Below are 18,347 nucleotides of genomic sequence, written 5' to 3'. Positions count from 1 at the left end.
AACTAACTGCTAAGAAGGAACAATAATAATTGTTCGTCAGTAATGGAAATCTCACGTGTTGGCTCTATCATTAATGGAACTGTGTGATAATTGATGATCTGAAATAATTAACTGTGAACATTTTAACTGAAAGAGTGACTTGATGAACATTGAGCATTGAAAGGAGTGCTTTGCCGAAATAATATTACGACGCACGAATGCAAGATAACAGTATAGATTATCTCTGGATTTGCGTCATCCCGTAGCGAACAATTCTACCTAGCAACGTAACAACAACTACTGATACTGAGCCGCAAATGAAGTTTTCCTCGCTTCAGTGGTGTGAAACGACGCCGGTGATGAATGATTCACTCAATACTGCAATAACTAACTAACCGGGCATAGCAAATCATCATAAAACCATAGCAGACAATTAAATTCAGCAGTTCGCATCGCTGAGAAGACTGTGCGGACTCGCAAACGGATTTTCATACATTACGCGAGGAACAATTTTCTTTATAGATTTTCAGGTGCTGTTCCACGTTATCCGACGGGGACAACCGTCACTGCGCGTCATATCTCCATTCCACCGACCGAGCTGTAGCAGTAGCGGCTCAACATCAACAGCGACAAGAAAAGGGGAGAGGGGACGTCACAACTCCCCCTCACGGATGATGCCCTCTCTCCCTCCATTTATCCCTCCTATCCTGATCCTCCCCTCCCCCTTTTCTTGGGCTCCCTACACCCTGTTTTTTTTCCCTCCTACCCTCTCTCTGCCTGCTTTCTCTCCTCCAAGTCCTTTTTGCTCTCCACTCCACTGCCTTTCCCACTTCTTCTCGCTTCCACGCAGCCCCCCCCCCTTTTTCTATGTCTGCTCACTCCGTCGGCTACCCCCTCTTTTCCTTTCCTCTCCTTCCCCCCTTTTCCCCCCTCATCGGTCTGGGTCCTTCCCCCCACCCCATTAGCCACCGTGTCGCCTGTATAGTGCTGTTTTAAGTGAGTGTTCAGTGTTGCGCGTCCCCTGTCAGTGTTGCGAACACCCACCATACTGTCGCTAGTTGTGTTTTTTTTTATCGTGTGCGAACAGAAACCAGACTGTCTCCGTGTTTTTTAAACTGTGCCTGTCTGTTTACTATGTGTTTGAATCAGCATCGCCGATCGCTTTGTTTTTATATTTTCTTTGTACCTTTTTGTCCATGTTTCAGTTTTTAAGCCACCATTTTATCGCCTATTTTTGTTTGTTTTCCATATCTCCTGATTCTGTTTTTTAACTTTTCTGTAGGCTGCAGAATGGCGTATTGTGCTGCTGCTAGCCCTACCCCCCCTCCTCTCTGGTAGGGAATCGAAATCCAATAAAGAAAAAAGAAAGACAAAATACAGTGAGTCTGCTGCAACGTATACACAAGACAACAGGAGAAAAACACGCAAATAAAAAAAACACGAATAGACTGTTCACTCTTGTAGCACATCAGTCGGTAAAGGACATAGCTTGCAGATTGAACTCTGCAAAACCCCTTGCAGTGTTCAAATAATGGCCACACGCACCATTCCATCGCTTCCAAGGTGTAGTCCTTTAATGGTGGTCAGCTTCCTACATAAGTGTGGCAGGTTACTTTCTCTTACTATGGCCAATGCACCAGGTTGCACATACTACAGGGTGTATACGACCCGGGACAACCGGGAGATCCGGGAATTTTTCATTGTCTTATTTTTCAGTTAAATTTATGTGTTTTTGACTGGTAAGAACCAATACTCTATCAAAGGATATTACTGTATCCCACTTCTGCAGAATAATGCTGTAGCAACAAAATATGAACGACAGAAAAAAAAGAATGGAAAAGGAAATACGCCATATACAACAATAAAACAGAGTGCTCATACAAGAGTCTGCCAACAGCAAAGTGTGTCAAAGGCTTTAGGAGAGTATGCAATGCTTCCTAACAACAAATTGCCTCCGATGAGGGTGACGTGACAGCTGTTTATATTAGATTCGTTTGAGCAGTTGAGTCGCGTATGACTTCTACCTTTTCCCGCTTCTGGCTACAGATGTGTGGCTGGGCGCCACTATCTAGTATTGCCGCCGTTCGGCAATATCGTAGATCCGGGGCTGATGCACAAAGCAGTCTGAGCTGTAGTGGGGAGGCGGGTAGTCTCCACGTGACCCGTGTTTACGTTTAGTGATTTTGCTGTTTCCTCTTCATTTATTACTCTCACAATAAATGAAAACAAAACGGATTTCTGTGGCCGGGAGCTATCGAATGAATTAAAATACATTCACATAATTACAGAGGGCAAAATTACGGAGGAGTTTCAGGTTTTATTTCCACCTTTCTGACAGTCATGCATTGATCGCCTTGCAGAACAATGAAGTTATTTTTGTCGGTTTGCTAAAGAGATTTGGCTTTTATTAATCTTTTGCTCTGAGGCAGTCAATTTATTTGAAACGAAGTTTTTAAATTTCACACTGTTGGCTAGCATCAACTGTTCGCAGCATTTCAAGTGCACGCTGGTTCAAATGGCTCTGAGCACTATGGGACTCAACTGCTGTGGTCATAAGTCCCCTAGAACGTAGAACTACTTAAACCTAACTAACCTAAGGACATCACACACATCCATGCCCGAGGCAGGATTCGAACCTGCGACCGTAGCAGCAGCGCGGTTCCAGACTGTAGCGCTTAGAGCCGCTCGGCCGCTATGGCCGGCTTCAAGTACACGTTTTCCATCTTCTAGCTCGTGGGGCATTACGCCATAATAAAGAACCAAACATGATATAATACAGTACTGGTACTCAAGAAAATGTACATCCGATTCTGGATATACGAATGTGCACTTTAAACCGAATTATGCATTTTAGTATGGTTGACAAAATTCCGATGCTCTTGGAGTATCCTCTGATGTCTTGTTTCTTTTGTGACGTAATGCAAGATCTTTTAATGTTCTACACGTACGAACATGCAGGCTCCCTGCGTCATCGTAGCTGCGCAAGCGCAGTAACACCTGTTACCTTGTGCTCTCTGGCAACTGCTGAAACGAACTTATTTCTAACAGGTCACGGGCAAACATTGCGAATGGTGTTTCGAAGAGCGTTACTTTCAAAGTAAATTTCTTTTTTCGCAAGATGAACTTTGTGCGAGATTGTGCGATGAATTTATTAAATCACAGAGCGTTTGACTCTCACTTAAAAATCAACTTGGTTGGTTGGTTGGTTGTTTTGGGGAAGGAGACCAGACAGAGTGGTCATCGGTCTCATTGGATTAGGGAAGCAAGTCGGCCGTGCCCTTTCAGAGGAACCATCCTGGCATTTGCCTGGAATGATTTGGGGAAATCACGGAAAACCTAAATCAGGATGGCCGGACGCGGGATTGAACCGTCGTCCTCCCGAATGCGAGTTCAGTGTCTAACCACTGCGCCACCTCGCTCGGTAAAAAAAAAAAAATCAACTCTTTGCGGACGACCATCTAGAAGAATTTCGAGTCCAGAGGATCAGACATTTACGTCGTTATAAAAAATTTTACTGGGACGTTTGTGTGATGTATCTTAAAGTGTAATACGCGCAAAAAAGATCAACATTATATATGGAAGCATAGCTTCTCTGAGGCCAGGGTGGCCGAGCGGTTCTAGGCGCTACATCTGGAACCGCGCGACCGCTACGGTCGCAGGTTCGAATCCTGCCTCGGGCATGGATGTGTGTGATGTCCTTAGGTTAGTTAGGTTTACGTAGTTCTAAGTTCTAGGGGACTGATGACCTTATAAGTTAAGTCCCATAGTGCTGAGAGCCATTTGAACCATTTTTTAGCTTCTCTTGCAGCGTATTAATCTGAGAGACCAGTATTATACATGAAAGCTTTGTTTTTCTTGTAGCAACACGATGTATATTAATTTAAACCAATAACTTTTCTTATTTGTGTGTTCGCAGTTCTTAAGGGTGATCTTGCTATTGGCTGACTACATCACGTGTCCTATGCTGTCATCAGCTGGCGACATCACGTAACATGAGCTATGACTGGCTTACAAAAGCGCGTCACAATCTCGATTTCTATGCTTTGTAAAGTAACATGCGTTGTTCAGTGGAATTCGAATTTATACCTTCGTAACACGAAAATAAGCAGCGTACATGTTGCTGCACATTAAAGATCTTTCGAAGACGTGTTTCTGTCCCCACTGAGTTTAGTTTTCTAAAGTGCTCGAAAATTCTACGTCGGTGTATAAAACCATAAACATTCAAAGGATTGATAAGTTTTACAGTGACGAGGAAAAGTATACTGTCACTTAACACGGAAAAACAGTATTTTCACCCGGGAGAAAGTGTAGGCCTATTTTCAAGCGGGAAATCCGGGAATTTTTTTTCTTGTCCATGTATACACCCTGGTAAGGGTGTATACGACCCGGGACAAACGAGAGATCCGGGAAAAACCCGGGAATTTTTTCGTCCGGGAGAAAACGAGGAAAAACCCGGGACATTTTTAGAATTCCGGGAATTTTTCATTGTTTTAGTTTTCTGTTAAATTTTTGTAATTTTGACTGGTAATAACCGATACTCTAACAAAGAATATCACTGTATCCCGCTACTGCAGAATAAAACTTCAATAATAAAACATAAACGAGAGAAAAAACGGAAATAACTTAAATTGCAAAGGAAATGCGCCATACACAACAACGACACAAAGTGCTCAAGCAAGCGTGTGCCAACAGCAAAATGTGTCAAAGGCTTTAGTAAGACTATGCAATGCTTCATAACAACAAATTGCCTCCGATGAGCGTGAAGTCACAACTGTTTACATTAGAATCGTTTTAGCAGTTACGAGCGGGCTCATGCGCATGCGAAGTTGAGTCGCGTTTGAGCAGTAGATTCTCCTGCTTCTAGCTACAGGAATGTGGCTGTTGGCTGTGCAAGCAGTCGCAACAAGCAGCTAGCTAGCTAGATGCTACTGGGAAAAGGTCGCGCCAAATTCATACTCTTGAGGAAAAAAACTTGTTTCACAAAGCGTCTAGCATCCAGCGCACGTTTGTCTATCGATTATTCATATGATTTTGAAACGCTTCCCTGTTGGTTTTTCAACATATTTGAAGACATTTTAATTTGAATCATAAGATGATTTTTGAATGCGAGCATAGTGTGCGTGATGTCTCTGTCAGGAGAAACCTCGTCGCATCTAGAAATAAACTTTCCGCAGACAAAAGGGGACGGAGCTATAAGAGGTGAGCGGAGTAAAGCCGAACGGATGAATGCCAATCGCTGTCTGACTATATGGTTCATTGGGTTTGCGACTGATCAGCGTTGTTATAATTTCTAGCAAAATTCATAGATTCAGACTACCAGAATGGAAACAAACGACTAACAAGAATAACAGAATAAAATTACGTATTATTTTCTCGGTGTACCTAATGAAATTTTGATAGAAAAATTTGGCCAGATCGCTTCACTAGTAAAGACCAGTTGACTGACCCCGGCTAGCAGCCGAACACGTGTTGTACGAACACGTAACAACGCCTAACCGAGGAGTAATGATTGCGGGATAACTGAACCGGTGATTCTGGCATGGTTAGTGAAGTGACTCGACCAACAAATTTTGACAATGGCAGGAATAGCTACAGAACTGGTGATGACAAGATTGTCTCTTAAAACGAAGAAGGAGAAGAAACGGGGCCATCACACAAATTATGGAAGAATAAAACGATTCCAAATTTATGTAAAAAATTTCGTAATACTACTTTCCGATCTCATGCTTGAGAAACTGGTGCGTATGAATCAAATGTGAAACTATTTCCTAACATAAAGCTTTTTGCTTGTAGCAGGCCTAATAAGCATTTCATATTGGTACTTCGTGAATTATATTCTGTCGTGTTATAAAAATGACCATTTGTGCCAAAACAGTCTCGTTTATTTGGTGTGTTTTACAAAACTGCTGCAATATTAGAATGGCCTATTTTATTTTATCTAGCAGACAGTGACAAAATAGACGCAATCAGATCGAGAAACCACACCAGTCTTGGGTATTATTTGTATTAACAGCTTCTTCAGTATTAGATAACGAAATTTCGATTTTTCATGTAGCAAAACGTTTTACGAACTGTCGCAGAAAGGAAAGCACGCCATGTAAAGCTGTAGCAAGATTAGAGAGAAAAATATGCTCGGAGCTAAGGATTGAAGAAATGTGACTTTCTTGCTTGTCTCTTGTCTTTATTGGTTTTATGTATCCGGTATTTAACTTTATGTCACACAAAACAGCAAGTTATTAGCAAATAGGCAATAAAGAGTGGAACTTTTCTGAAGAGTTCTTCTTCTACCGATTACAAATAATCCCATTCGCTGTTAATTGCGAGATTTTTTTAAAATTTTTTTTTTAAAGGGGGGCAGGCTGTCAAACCGGTTGATTGGGAGCAGGAGAAGCACCAGGACATTTCAATCTCCACTGTCCTGAATATAGTTTGATGGCATCCCTTACAAAATATACGCGTTTCAACATCACAGAGCGAAATACAGTGACGTGCGATAGAAGAACGCTGTATGAAGAGGCGTGGCACTGCACTTTGGCACACTTCAGACCAAACAGCATGTTTTACATTTCCTCGAACACATATGTTTTATGTTTCAGGCTTTTCAGAAAGATGTGCGCTACAAGATGAACATATTTTTGAAAAATCGCTATTTTTTTAGTATTGAACCGGTTAGTAAATATTGTAGATCCGGGGCTGTTGCGCAGAGCAGTCTGAGATACAGTGGGTAGTCTCCACGTGACCCGTGTTTACGTTCAGTGATTTTTCTGTTTCCCCTTCGTTTACTCTCACGTCAAATGAAAACAAAACGGATATCTGTGACCAGGAGCTATCAAGTGAATTAAAATACATTCACATAATTACAGAAGGCTAAAATATGTGAATAGTTTCAGATTTTATTTTCTTTCCACCATTTCTGACAGTCAAACATTAATCGCCTTGCAGAACAATCAAGTTATTTTTGTCTGTTTGCTAAAGAAATTTGGCTTTTATTAACCTTTTCCGCAGAGGCAGTCAATGTATTTGAAACGAAATGTTTAATTCCACCGTACTGTCTAGTTTCAACTGTTCGCTGCATTTCAAGTGCACGTTTTCATCTTCTAGCACGTATGGCGTTATGCCATCATAAAGAACCAAACATGATGTAATGCAGTACTGGTGCTCCAAGAAAATTTACATCCCGAAAATCACACTGAAAAGATTAATATCAGGTCGACGTCTACTTCATTGGGAATCTGGACATACAAATGTCGATTTTAAGTATGCATTTTAAATGTGCATATTTTAGTATGGTTGACAAAATTCCGATGCTCTTGGAGTATCCTCTGATGTCTTGTTTCTTTTATGACGTAATGTATGATCTTTCAATGTTTTACACGTACGTACATACGGGCTTCCTACGTCATGGTAGCTGCGCAAGCGCGGTGTCGCCTGTTATCTTGTTTTCTGTGCTCTCTGGCAACTGCTGAAACGAACCTATTTCTAACAGGTCGCGGGAAAATATTTCGAATGGTGGTTTGAAAAGCGTTACTGTCAAAGTAAATATCCTTTTACGTAAGTTGAATTATGTGCGAGAGTGTACCACGAATTTCTTAAATCACAGGGAGTTTGACTCTCATTCAAAAATCAACTCTTTGATGCCGAGCCATTTATAAGAATTTCGAATCCTAAAGATCAGACATTTATGTCATTATTAAAAATTTTAATGGCACATTTGTGTGATATATCTTAAAGTGTAACACGCCCAAAGAACCAGAATGAGATTTTCACTCTGCAGCGGAGTGTGCTCTGATGTGAAACTTCCTGGTAGATCAAAACTGTGCGCCGGACCTCGCAGAAGTGAGGACGGAGCGTGAGTCGTGCTTGGGTAGCTCAGATACACATCCCACCTCCGATGTCACATATCGGCCGTTTCTTTTTGGAGTACAGCTACATATTCACCGAGCTCCCCAGGACCAGGAAGACGACCACCCGCGACATCTACCGCCTTCTCCGAAAGTCTCCACTCCGCAACCCCGTCGAAACACGTCACCCCCAGGTTTCATGGCCTACAGTTTGGAAAACGATCCACCAGCCATATCTCACCACTGAGACCACCTCTATGTGGTACCTTCTCGTCAACGGCAAGTATACTACAAGACAGAAACTGCATCGCATCGCACTGGTGGACTCACCCCTGTGCCTCAAGTGCAATGTCGAAGATACAGATTTACATCGTTTTGAGTGTGGGCCAGCAGCAGCTGTCTGGACCCTCGTACAGAAGATTGTGGCTTTCTACCTCCGAGTACCACCACATCACGTTTCTCGTACCACGATCATGCATCCCGACACGACCTACTTTCAGCCGGCCGCGGTGGCCTAGCGGTTCTGGCGCTGCAGTCCGGAACCGCGGGACTGCTACGGTCGCAGGTTCGAATCCTGCCTCGGGCATGGGTGTGTGTGATGTCCTTAGGTTAGTTAGGTTTAAGTAGTTCTAAGTTCTAGGGGACTTATGACCTAAGATGTTGAGTCCCATAGTGCTCAGAGCCATTTGAACCATTTGAACCTACTTTCCATCGGCTAAGTGGCATGCCATCACATGGATCAGTGGCATGGCTTTCAACTACCTCTTCCGGGACGACACCGTCGATTCGGCGGACTTTTGGACACGCCTCCAAGCTTATCACCACACCCTTCGCCGACATCGACACTATCGGGCCACTTTCGCGAACTATTTACAGAGTATTTTCACCAACCCACCTCAAAGCTGGAATCTCAACGAACCGTGCCAGCCAAGACTGGACGATCCCACGTTCCCCTTCAATGGTCAATGATAGAATGCATTTTGTTCTGATGGCGCGCCAAAGTGGAGCATGGCGCGGAAAGTATTCCTATTTTATTTCACTTCTCTTTTCTCCTCCTCTTCCAAGTTTTTTTTTTCCTCCTTACACATATTTATCCTTTTCACACATAGCTCTCTATCTGCAGCCTATTTGTTTTCTTTCTCCTGTGCCTAAAAAAAAAAGAGTTGCTGCTGATGGTGAGACTGTATACTCATTTATGTTAACAAAAAAAAAAATAAGAAAAATAAAAATCAAAATCAAAAAGAATTAAAAACGAAGGCCGTTGCGGAAATATAGCTACCTTTTATGTTTTACGTTTTCAAAGGATATTGTGTTATTTCATGAAGAACGTCGTCTTTTATTTTGATACATAAGAGCTTTTTATTTGTTTTCTTCTTACCTGCAAAAAATTAAAAAAAAGTCAGTAGAGCACCTGCAAAAAAAAGTTGGTAGAGCAAAAAATAAATAATAAAAAAAAAGATGGTAGAGCACGTGCCCGCGAAAGGCAAAGGTCCCGAGTTCGAGTCTCGGTCAGGCACACAGTTTTAATCTGCTAGGAAGTTTCACACACAAAAAAGGATCGACATTATATGTGAAAGCTTAGCTAATCTTGCAGCTTATTAACCTTTAAGACCAATATTATATGTGAAAGCTTTTCTTTTCTTGTAGCAACACTATGTGTACTAATTTAAACTATTAACTATCACTGTTTGTGTTCGTGCTACTGAACAATGGTGTTGTCGTTGGCTGTCAGCGGCTGGCGAGATCACGTGACATGAGCTATGACTGGCTTGCAAAAGCACATCGCAATCTCGATTTCAATGATTCGGAAAGTAACATGCGGCGTTTGGCGGAATTCGAATGTATACGTCCGTAATACGAAAATACGCAGTGTACATGTTGCTGCACATCAAAGATAATACCAAAACGTGTCTTTTTCCCTGAGTTCCGTTTTCTAAAGTGCCGGAAAATTCAACGCCCGTGTATAAAACCATAACCATTCAAAGGACTGATAAGTTTTGTAGATCGGAGGGAAAATATACTGTCACTTAACACGGAAAAAGTGTGTTTTCACCCAGGAGAAAGTGTATTTTTAACTGGGAAATCCGGGAAAAATCCGGGATTCTTTTTCCTTGTCCGCGTATACACCCTGTTTATTAATTAGATGTGGAGAATATTGATTATTATTTCGAAGATAAGGAGACTTCTTTCACTGACAAGCAAAACATGGGGTTATTACGAACTCGGATTAACAATCACGAGCCTAATCTTGCAATTGCTTTTGTGCTAAGCTTGCGAATTTGACCTCGAATTCGATCTTCGTAGTTAAGTCATCTAAATCTCTCCTGGCAATATAAATGAAACCAGGCCTTGAGAGTGGTAAGGTCTGCCGTAACCGACGTGAGGGCAGCACGACACACCTTCTGCCTGCCAGCTCTCGGCAGACACTACTACTCCCCCTCTCGCAGACACACCTCGTCTCACAACAGTGCTTAGAATCGCGCTCCCAGGTTTCGCCCTCAGATCGTTACCATCGATATCCGAGTGCTTAAACAATGCAAAGAATAACGCTAAGTTGGATATCTTGTTTTCAGTGTATTGGAGAGTTCTGACACACTCCGAAAAGAATTTTCTAGGAAAATAGGAAGAATGGAGGCACGACAAAGTACTAACAGTGCAATAATACAACAGGACAATTAGCGCCTATATATCAATTTCCATCCAGGAAATGCAACCACCTTGTTTTATTACTCGTGTTATGACAGAAAATGTGTAATTCCGCCGTGACTGTTCATGTCTTGTATGTATCTACCGCTTTGTATGATTACGTAGGCTTTCCCGGCGTAATAAGTCTCAAAAGTCTCTTCGGGTTTGCTGCCGGATCCTAAAATCAACTTGACTCGATATTTCGGCGATCCAACTGTTCGCCATCTTCACGAAAATGCTGCTTCTGCTGATGAGTCCAGTGACTTCCACTACTTGGTTGATAAACTTCAAAGTCGATTTCCTCGAGAATTGTTGAGAGTTCATCGAACTGCTTTGGGTGACTGACGTTTGACTTATGAATTTCATGTACCATAAACATAAAAAAATTACAAAATTTCGAATCCATATTACCCCCTTTCACTTTAACAAAAACTTGCACTTAGGGTCCGGTTCTTGCCAAACGGAGTCAGTTACGCAAGTCTTGGGTACCTATTTCTCATCTCAACATCTCAGATAGGTCTGCAGAGCTATTTGCGAAGCACTCGTGCATTATAGTAACGGAAGGAAAATATTTTCAATAAATACGATTAATGTAGAGCAAAAATGCAATGAAGCGCCAAAGAAACTGGTATAGACATGCGTATTCAAATACAGAGATACGTAAACAGCAGAACACGGCGCTATGGTCAGCAACACCTATATAAGTCAACAAGTGTCTGGTGCAGTTGTTAGAATGGTTACTAATGCTACAAAGGCAGGTTATCAAGATTTCAGTGAGTTTGAACGTGGTGTTATAGTCGGCACAAGAGCGATGGGATACAGCATCTGCGAGATAGCGATGAAGTGGGGATTTTCCGGTACGACCATTTCCCGAGTGTACCGTGAATATCAGGAATCCGGTAAAACATCATACCTCTGACAACGCTGCGGCCGGAAAAAGATCCTGCAAGAACGAGACCAACGGCGGCTGAAGAGAATCGTTCAACGTGAGAGAAGTGCAACCCACCTGCAAATTGCTGCAGATTTCAAAGCTAGGATATCAACAAGTGTCAGTGACCGAACCATTCGACGAAACATCATCGATATGGGCTTTCGGAGCCGAAGACCCAAAGCTTTAGGCCTCGCCTGGGCCCGTCAGCACCGACATTGGACTGTTTATGACTGTAAACATGTTGCCTGGTCGGACGAGTGTCGTTTCAAATTGTGTCGAGAGGATGGACGTGTACGGCTATGGAGACAATCTCATGAATTCGTGGACCCTGCGTGTGAGCAGGGGTTTGTTCGAGCTGGTGGAGGCTCTGTAATGGTGTGGGGCGCGTGCAGTTGGAGTGGTATGGGACCCCTGACACGTCTAGACACGACTCTGACAGGTGACACGTACGTAAGCATCCTGTCTGATCACCTGAATCCATTCGTGTCCATTGTGCATTCCGACGGACTTGGGCAATTCCAGCAGGACAATGTGATACCCCACACGTGCAGAATTGCTACAGAGTGACTCCAGGAACACTCTTCTGAGTTTTAACATTTCCGCTGGCGACGAAACTCTCCAGTCATGAACATTATTGAGTATATCTGGGTGCCTTGTAACTTGGTGTTCAGCAGGGATTTATGGACAGCTCTTCAGTACTCATGGTGTCAGTTCCCTCCTCCTACTTCAGACATTAGTCGAGTCCATGCCGCGTCGTGCTGCGGCACTTCTGCGTACTCGCGGGTGCCCCACACGATATTAGGCAGGTGTACCAGTTTCTTGGTCTCTTCAGTGTATGTGCATATTATAAAAATGTATATGTGTATGTGTGTGTGTGTGTGTGTGTGTGTGTGTGTGTGTGTGTGTGTGTGTTTGTGTGTGTGTGTGTTTGTGTGTGTGGCCGACCGCGGTGCCCAAGTGGTTCTAGGCACTTCAGTCCGGAACTGCGCGATTGCTGCGGTCGCAGGTTCGAATCCTGCCTCAGGCATGGATGTGTGTGGTGTCCTTACGTTAGTTAGGTTTAAGTAGTTCTAGGTTCAAGGGGACTGATGACCTCCGAAGTTGAGTCCCATAGTGCTCAGAGACATTTGAACCAAATTGGTACACATATAACTTTCTGTCAGGCGACAATTGCTGTTGTGGTGAGAATCACCCATTTATCAAATGGGTGGCGGTGGGGGTGAAACAGAGTCTGGCGAACTTCAGATTTTATTCACCCAGCATTTGAGAATGAGAACACTTAGCGACATGCGACAGACTTTGCAAATTTTTGCAAAACCTTACGAAATTTTCTCTCCCTGACAACCCATGCAAAATGACAAAAGGAAAAAGGTGTATGCCTCACTACTTTTCCGTTGTTCGTGCAGTAAAAGTAATGCCTGAGACATGACTTCTTTACTAATAATTGTATTCACGACACATTTCACAGGCAGGATCCACATACACCGCTGAATGTACCTGCAAAATTGTGTAGTTCAAGAGATATGACGCCACAAACAGTGAGATGCGTGAAAAATTCCGCATCGTGTATAACGTTTAAATTTATTTCTTGATTGTTACTAACTTTATCAGCAACACATTTCGCAGACGGTATCGACGTATGACTCTGGGTCAACCTACAGAATTGTAACATTGTATGAGTCATACTTCAGAAGATATGAGGTCATAAATATTAAGCACAAGGCGAGATGCCACGTTGCACAGGCATTGACGCACAGCTATAGCTACAGTAAACAGCTGGCGAACGCCGGGTTTCTCCGCTAGTAGTCGATAAAATATCTTTACTTAGTAAAATCTTCTTTTACGGATAATATAATTTGATGAGGATAAAAATTTACACTTACACATACCTTCGGAATAGTGTAGTAAGCTAATCAGTGATATACTAATGTACGAAACATTATGGGCCCAATTTCTGCTGCACAAGTTCAGTTGATAGGTCTAAAGGCCAAAACAGTGACGTAATTTAATTATACGTTTTGTTTCAGCTTCCTCTCCACAGAAGAGAATGGCTGCAGATTGCGAAGGGCTTTTTCTTCGCTTCCTCGGGCGAAATTAAACCAGGCTGCAGTTATAAACAGTCCAAGAATATGAAAGGGAAGCCGTAAACGGAGGTAGTGAGACCAGACTGTAGACTCTCACTGCTTTTATTTAACATATACACTGAGCAGGCAGTGACGGACACGAAAGAGGAATTCGGAAAGGAAATTAAAGTTTGCGAAGACTAAATAATAATTTAGAGGTTTGCCGATGACATTTTAATTCTGTCACAGTCGGCAAAGTAGTTGGTAGAGTAGTAGAAGGAAATAGATTGCATCTCGAATAACAGCAAAACTGAAAGAAGAGTAATTTATTACAATAGAATTAAATCAGGCGATGGTGAGGGAATTAGATTAGAAAATGCGACACTGAAGTAGTACAGCACAGTAACTGATGATGACTGAAATACATACGATATGAAATACAGCTTCACGATAGGCTTTTGATACCGTTCCCTGCAAGCGACTATCAATCAAATTGCGTGCATATGGAGTATCGTCTCAGTTATGTGACTGGATTCGTGATTTCCTCTCAGAGCGGTAAATCATCGAGAAGAACCGAACTGATATCTGCAAGGTAGAGTCATAGGCCCTCTGCTGTTCCTGATTTACATAAATGATCTAGCTGATAATCTGAGCAGCCCCCTCGGATTGTTTGCAGATGACGCTGTAATTTACCGTTCAGTAAAATCATCAGACGATCAATTCCAATTACAAAATGATCTAGATAGAATTTCTGTATGGTGCGAAAAGTGGCAATTGGCACTAAACAAAGAAAAGTGCGAGGTCATCCGCATGGGTACTAAAAGAAATCCGATAAATTTTGGGTATACGATAAATCGCACAAATCTAAGGGCTGCCAGTTCTACTAAATACCTAGGAATTACAATTACGAGCAACTTAAATTGGAAGGATCACATAGATAATATTGTGGGGAAGGCGAAACAAAAATTGCGCTTTGTTGGCAGAACACTAAGAAGGTGCGACAAACCCACTAAAGAGACAGCCTACATTACACTTGTCCGTCCTCTGCTGGAATACTGTTGCGCGGTGTGGGATCCTTACCAGGTAGGATTGACGGAGGACATTGAAAAAGTGCAAAGAAGGGCAGCTCGTTTCGTGTTATCGCGCAGTGGGGGTGAGAGTGTCACTGATACGATACGCGTTCGCAGCTCGTGGTCGTGTGGTAGCGTTCTCGCTTCCCGCGCCCGGGTTCCCGGGTTCGATTCCCGGCGGGGTCAGGGATTTTCTCTGCCTCGTGATGACTGGGTGTTGTGTGCTGTCCTTAGGTTAGTTAGGTTTAAGTAATTCTAAGTTCTAGGGGACTGATGACCATAGATGTTAAGTCCCTTAGTGCTCAGAGCCATTTCTGATACGATACGCGAGTTGGGGTGGCCGTCACTGAAACAAAGGCGGTTTTCTTTGGGGGCGAAATCTGTTTATGAAATTTCAGTCACCAACTTTCTCTTTCGAATGCGAAAATATTTTGTTGACACCCACCTACGTAGGGAGAAATGATCATCATAATAATATAAGAGAAATCAGAGCTCGAACGGAAAGATTTAGGTGTTCCTTTTTCCCACGCGCCATTTTCGAGTGTGGGATGGTAGAGATGTAGTATGAAAATGGTTCGATGAACCCTCTGCCAGGCACTTGAGTGTGAATTGCAGAGTAACCATGTAGATGTAGACAATAGCAAGGAAAGCATTTCCGAATAAGATAAATTTGTTAATATCGAACATAAATTTAAAGGAAGCCTTCATGATGGTATTTGTCTGGAGTGTAGTATTGTGTGGAAGATTAGATAAGAAGATAACGGAAGATTTAGATATTCGGTGCCACAGAAGAAAGCTGAAGATTAGGTGGGTAGATCGGATAACTGATGACGATATACTGAAACGTTGTTGTCGTAGTTGTGGTCTTCAGTCCGAAATGTTGTGTGATGCAGCTGTCCATGCTACTCTATATTGTGGCTCATCTCTGAGTAACTACTGCAACCTACATCTTTGGGAATCTGCGTACTATATTCATCTCTTGGAGTCGCTCAAGGATTTTTACCCGCCACACTTTCTTCCAGTACTAAACTGGTGACCCCTTGATGTCTCAGAATGTGTTCTATCAACCTATCCCTTCTTTTGGTCAAGTTGTGGCACTGATTTTTTGTTTTCCCAATTCTATTCAGTATCTACTCATTAGTTCCACGATCTACCCATCTAATCTTCAGCATTCTTCTGTAGCACCACATGTCAAAAGCTTCTATTCCCTTTTTGTCTAACTTGTTTGCCATCCATGTTTCATACCCACCATGGCTTCACGCCATGCAGATGCCTTCAGAAAAGACTTCGTAACAAATATATGTTAACAAATTTTTCTTCTTCAGAAACTATATTTTTGCTCTTGCGGTCTACATTTCATATCTTCTCTACTTTGATCATCATCAGTTATTTCGCTGCCCGAAATAACTACTTTAAGTGTCTCCTTCCCTAGTCTAATTCGCTCAGCCTCACCTGATTTGATTCGACTACGTTCCATTATCCTTGTTTTGCTGTTGTAGGTGTTTGTCTTATATCCTCCTTTCAAGACACTGTCCATTCCGTTCAGCTGCTCTTCCAGGTCTACTGCTGTGTCTGACAGAATTACAAGGTCTTTGGCAAACCTAAAAAGCTTTTATTTCCTCTCCTTGAACTCCAACTTCTACTCTTAATTTTTTCTTTGGTTTCTACATCTATATCCATACTCCGCAAGGTGTGTGGCGGAGGGTAACTTGAGTACCTCTATCGGTTCTCCCTTCTATTCCCGTCTCGTATTGTTCGTGGAAAGAAGGATTGTCGGTATGCCTCTGCGTGGGCTCTAATCTCTCTGATTTTATCCTTATGGTCTCTTCGCGAGATATACGTAGGAGGGAGCAATATATTGCTTGATTCCTCAGTGAAGGTATGTTCTCGAAACTTCAACAAAAGCCCATACCGAGTTACTGAGCGTCTCTCCTGCAGAGTCTTCCACTGGAGTTTATCTATCATCTCCGTAACGCTTTCGTGATTACTAAATGATCCTGTAACAAAGCGCGCTGCTCTCCGTTGGATATTCTCTGTCTCTTCAATTAACCATATCTGGTACGGATCCCACACTGCTGAGCAGCATTCAAGCAGTGGGCGAACACGCGTACTGTAACCTACTTCCTTTGTTTTCGGATTGCATTTCCTTAGGATTATTCCAATGAGTCTCAGTCTGGCGTTTGCTTTACCGACGATCAACTTTATATGACCATTCCACTTTAAATCACTCCTAATGCATACTCCCAGATAATATATGGAATTAACTGCTTCCAGTTGCTGACCTGCTATATTGTAGCTAAATGATAAAGGATCTTTCTTTCTATGTATTCGCAGCACATTACACTTGTCTACATTGAGATTCAATTGCCATTCCCTACACCATGCGTCAATTCGCTGCAGATCCTCCTGCATTTCAGTACAATTTTCCATTGTTACAACCTCTCGATATACCACAACATCATACGCAAAAAGCCTCAGTGAATTTCCGATGTCATCCACATGGTCGTTTATGTATATTGTGAATAGCAACGGTCCTACGTCACTCCCCTGCGGCACACCTGAAATCACTCTTACTTCGGAAGACTTCTCTCCACTGAGAATGACATGCTGCGTTCTGTTATCTAGGAACTCTTCAATCCAATCACACAATTGGTCTGATAGTCCATATGCTCTTACTTTATTCATTAAACGACTGTGGGGAATTGTATCGAACGCCTTGCGGCAATCAAGAAACTTTTACTGCCTGGTCAATGTACAGATTGAATAACATCGGGGATAGGTTACATCCCTGTCTCATTCCCTTTTCAACCTCTGGTTCTCTTTCAAGTCCCTGGACTATTATAACTGCCGTCTGGTTTTCCTACAAGTTGCAGATAGCCTTTCCCTCCCAGTATTTTACTCTTGCTACATTCAGAATATTGTTGTTGTTGTTGTGGTCTTCAGTCCTGAAACTGGTTTGATGCAGCTCTCCATGCTACTCTATCCTGTGCAAGCTTCTTCATCTCCCAGTACCTACTGCACCCTACATCCTTCTGAATCTGCTTAGTGCAGTCATCTCTTGGTCTCCCTCTACGATTTTTACCCTTCACGCTGCCCTCCAGTACTAAATTGGTGATACTTTGATGCCTCAGAATATGTCCTACCAACCGATCCCTTCTTCTAGTCAAGTTGTGCCACAAACTTCTCTTCTCCCCAATCCTATTCGATATCTCCTCATTAGTTATGTGATCTACCCATCTAATCTTCAGCATTCTTCTGTAGCACCACATTTCGAAAGCTTCTATTCTCTTCTTGTCCAAACTATTTATCGTCCACGTTTCACTTCCATACATGGCTACGCTCCATACAAATATTTTCAGAAACGACTTCCTGACACTTAAGTCAATACTCGATGTTAACAAATTTCTCTTCTTCAGAAACACTTTCCTTGCCATTGCCAGTCTACATTTTATATCCTCTCTACTTCGACCATCATCAGTTATTTTGCTCCCCAAATAGCAAAACTCCTTTACTATTTTAAGTGTCTCATTTCCTAATCTAATTCCCTCAGCATCACCTGACTTAATTCGACTACATTCCATTATCCTCATTAGGCTTTTGTTGATGTTCATCTTACACCCTCCTTTCATGACATTGTCCATTCAGTTGAACTGCTCTTCCAAGTCCTTTGCTGTCTCTGACAGAATTACTTTGTCATTGGCGAACCTCAAAGTTTTTATTTCTTCTCCACTGATTTTAATACCTACTCCGAATTTTTCTTTTGTTTCCTTCACTGCTT

This window comes from Schistocerca cancellata, unplaced genomic scaffold, assembly GCF_023864275.1.
Source record: "Schistocerca cancellata isolate TAMUIC-IGC-003103 unplaced genomic scaffold, iqSchCanc2.1 HiC_scaffold_782, whole genome shotgun sequence".
Taxonomy (NCBI): Eukaryota; Metazoa; Arthropoda; class Insecta; order Orthoptera; family Acrididae; genus Schistocerca; species Schistocerca cancellata.
This window is presented reverse-complemented; position numbering follows the sequence as displayed.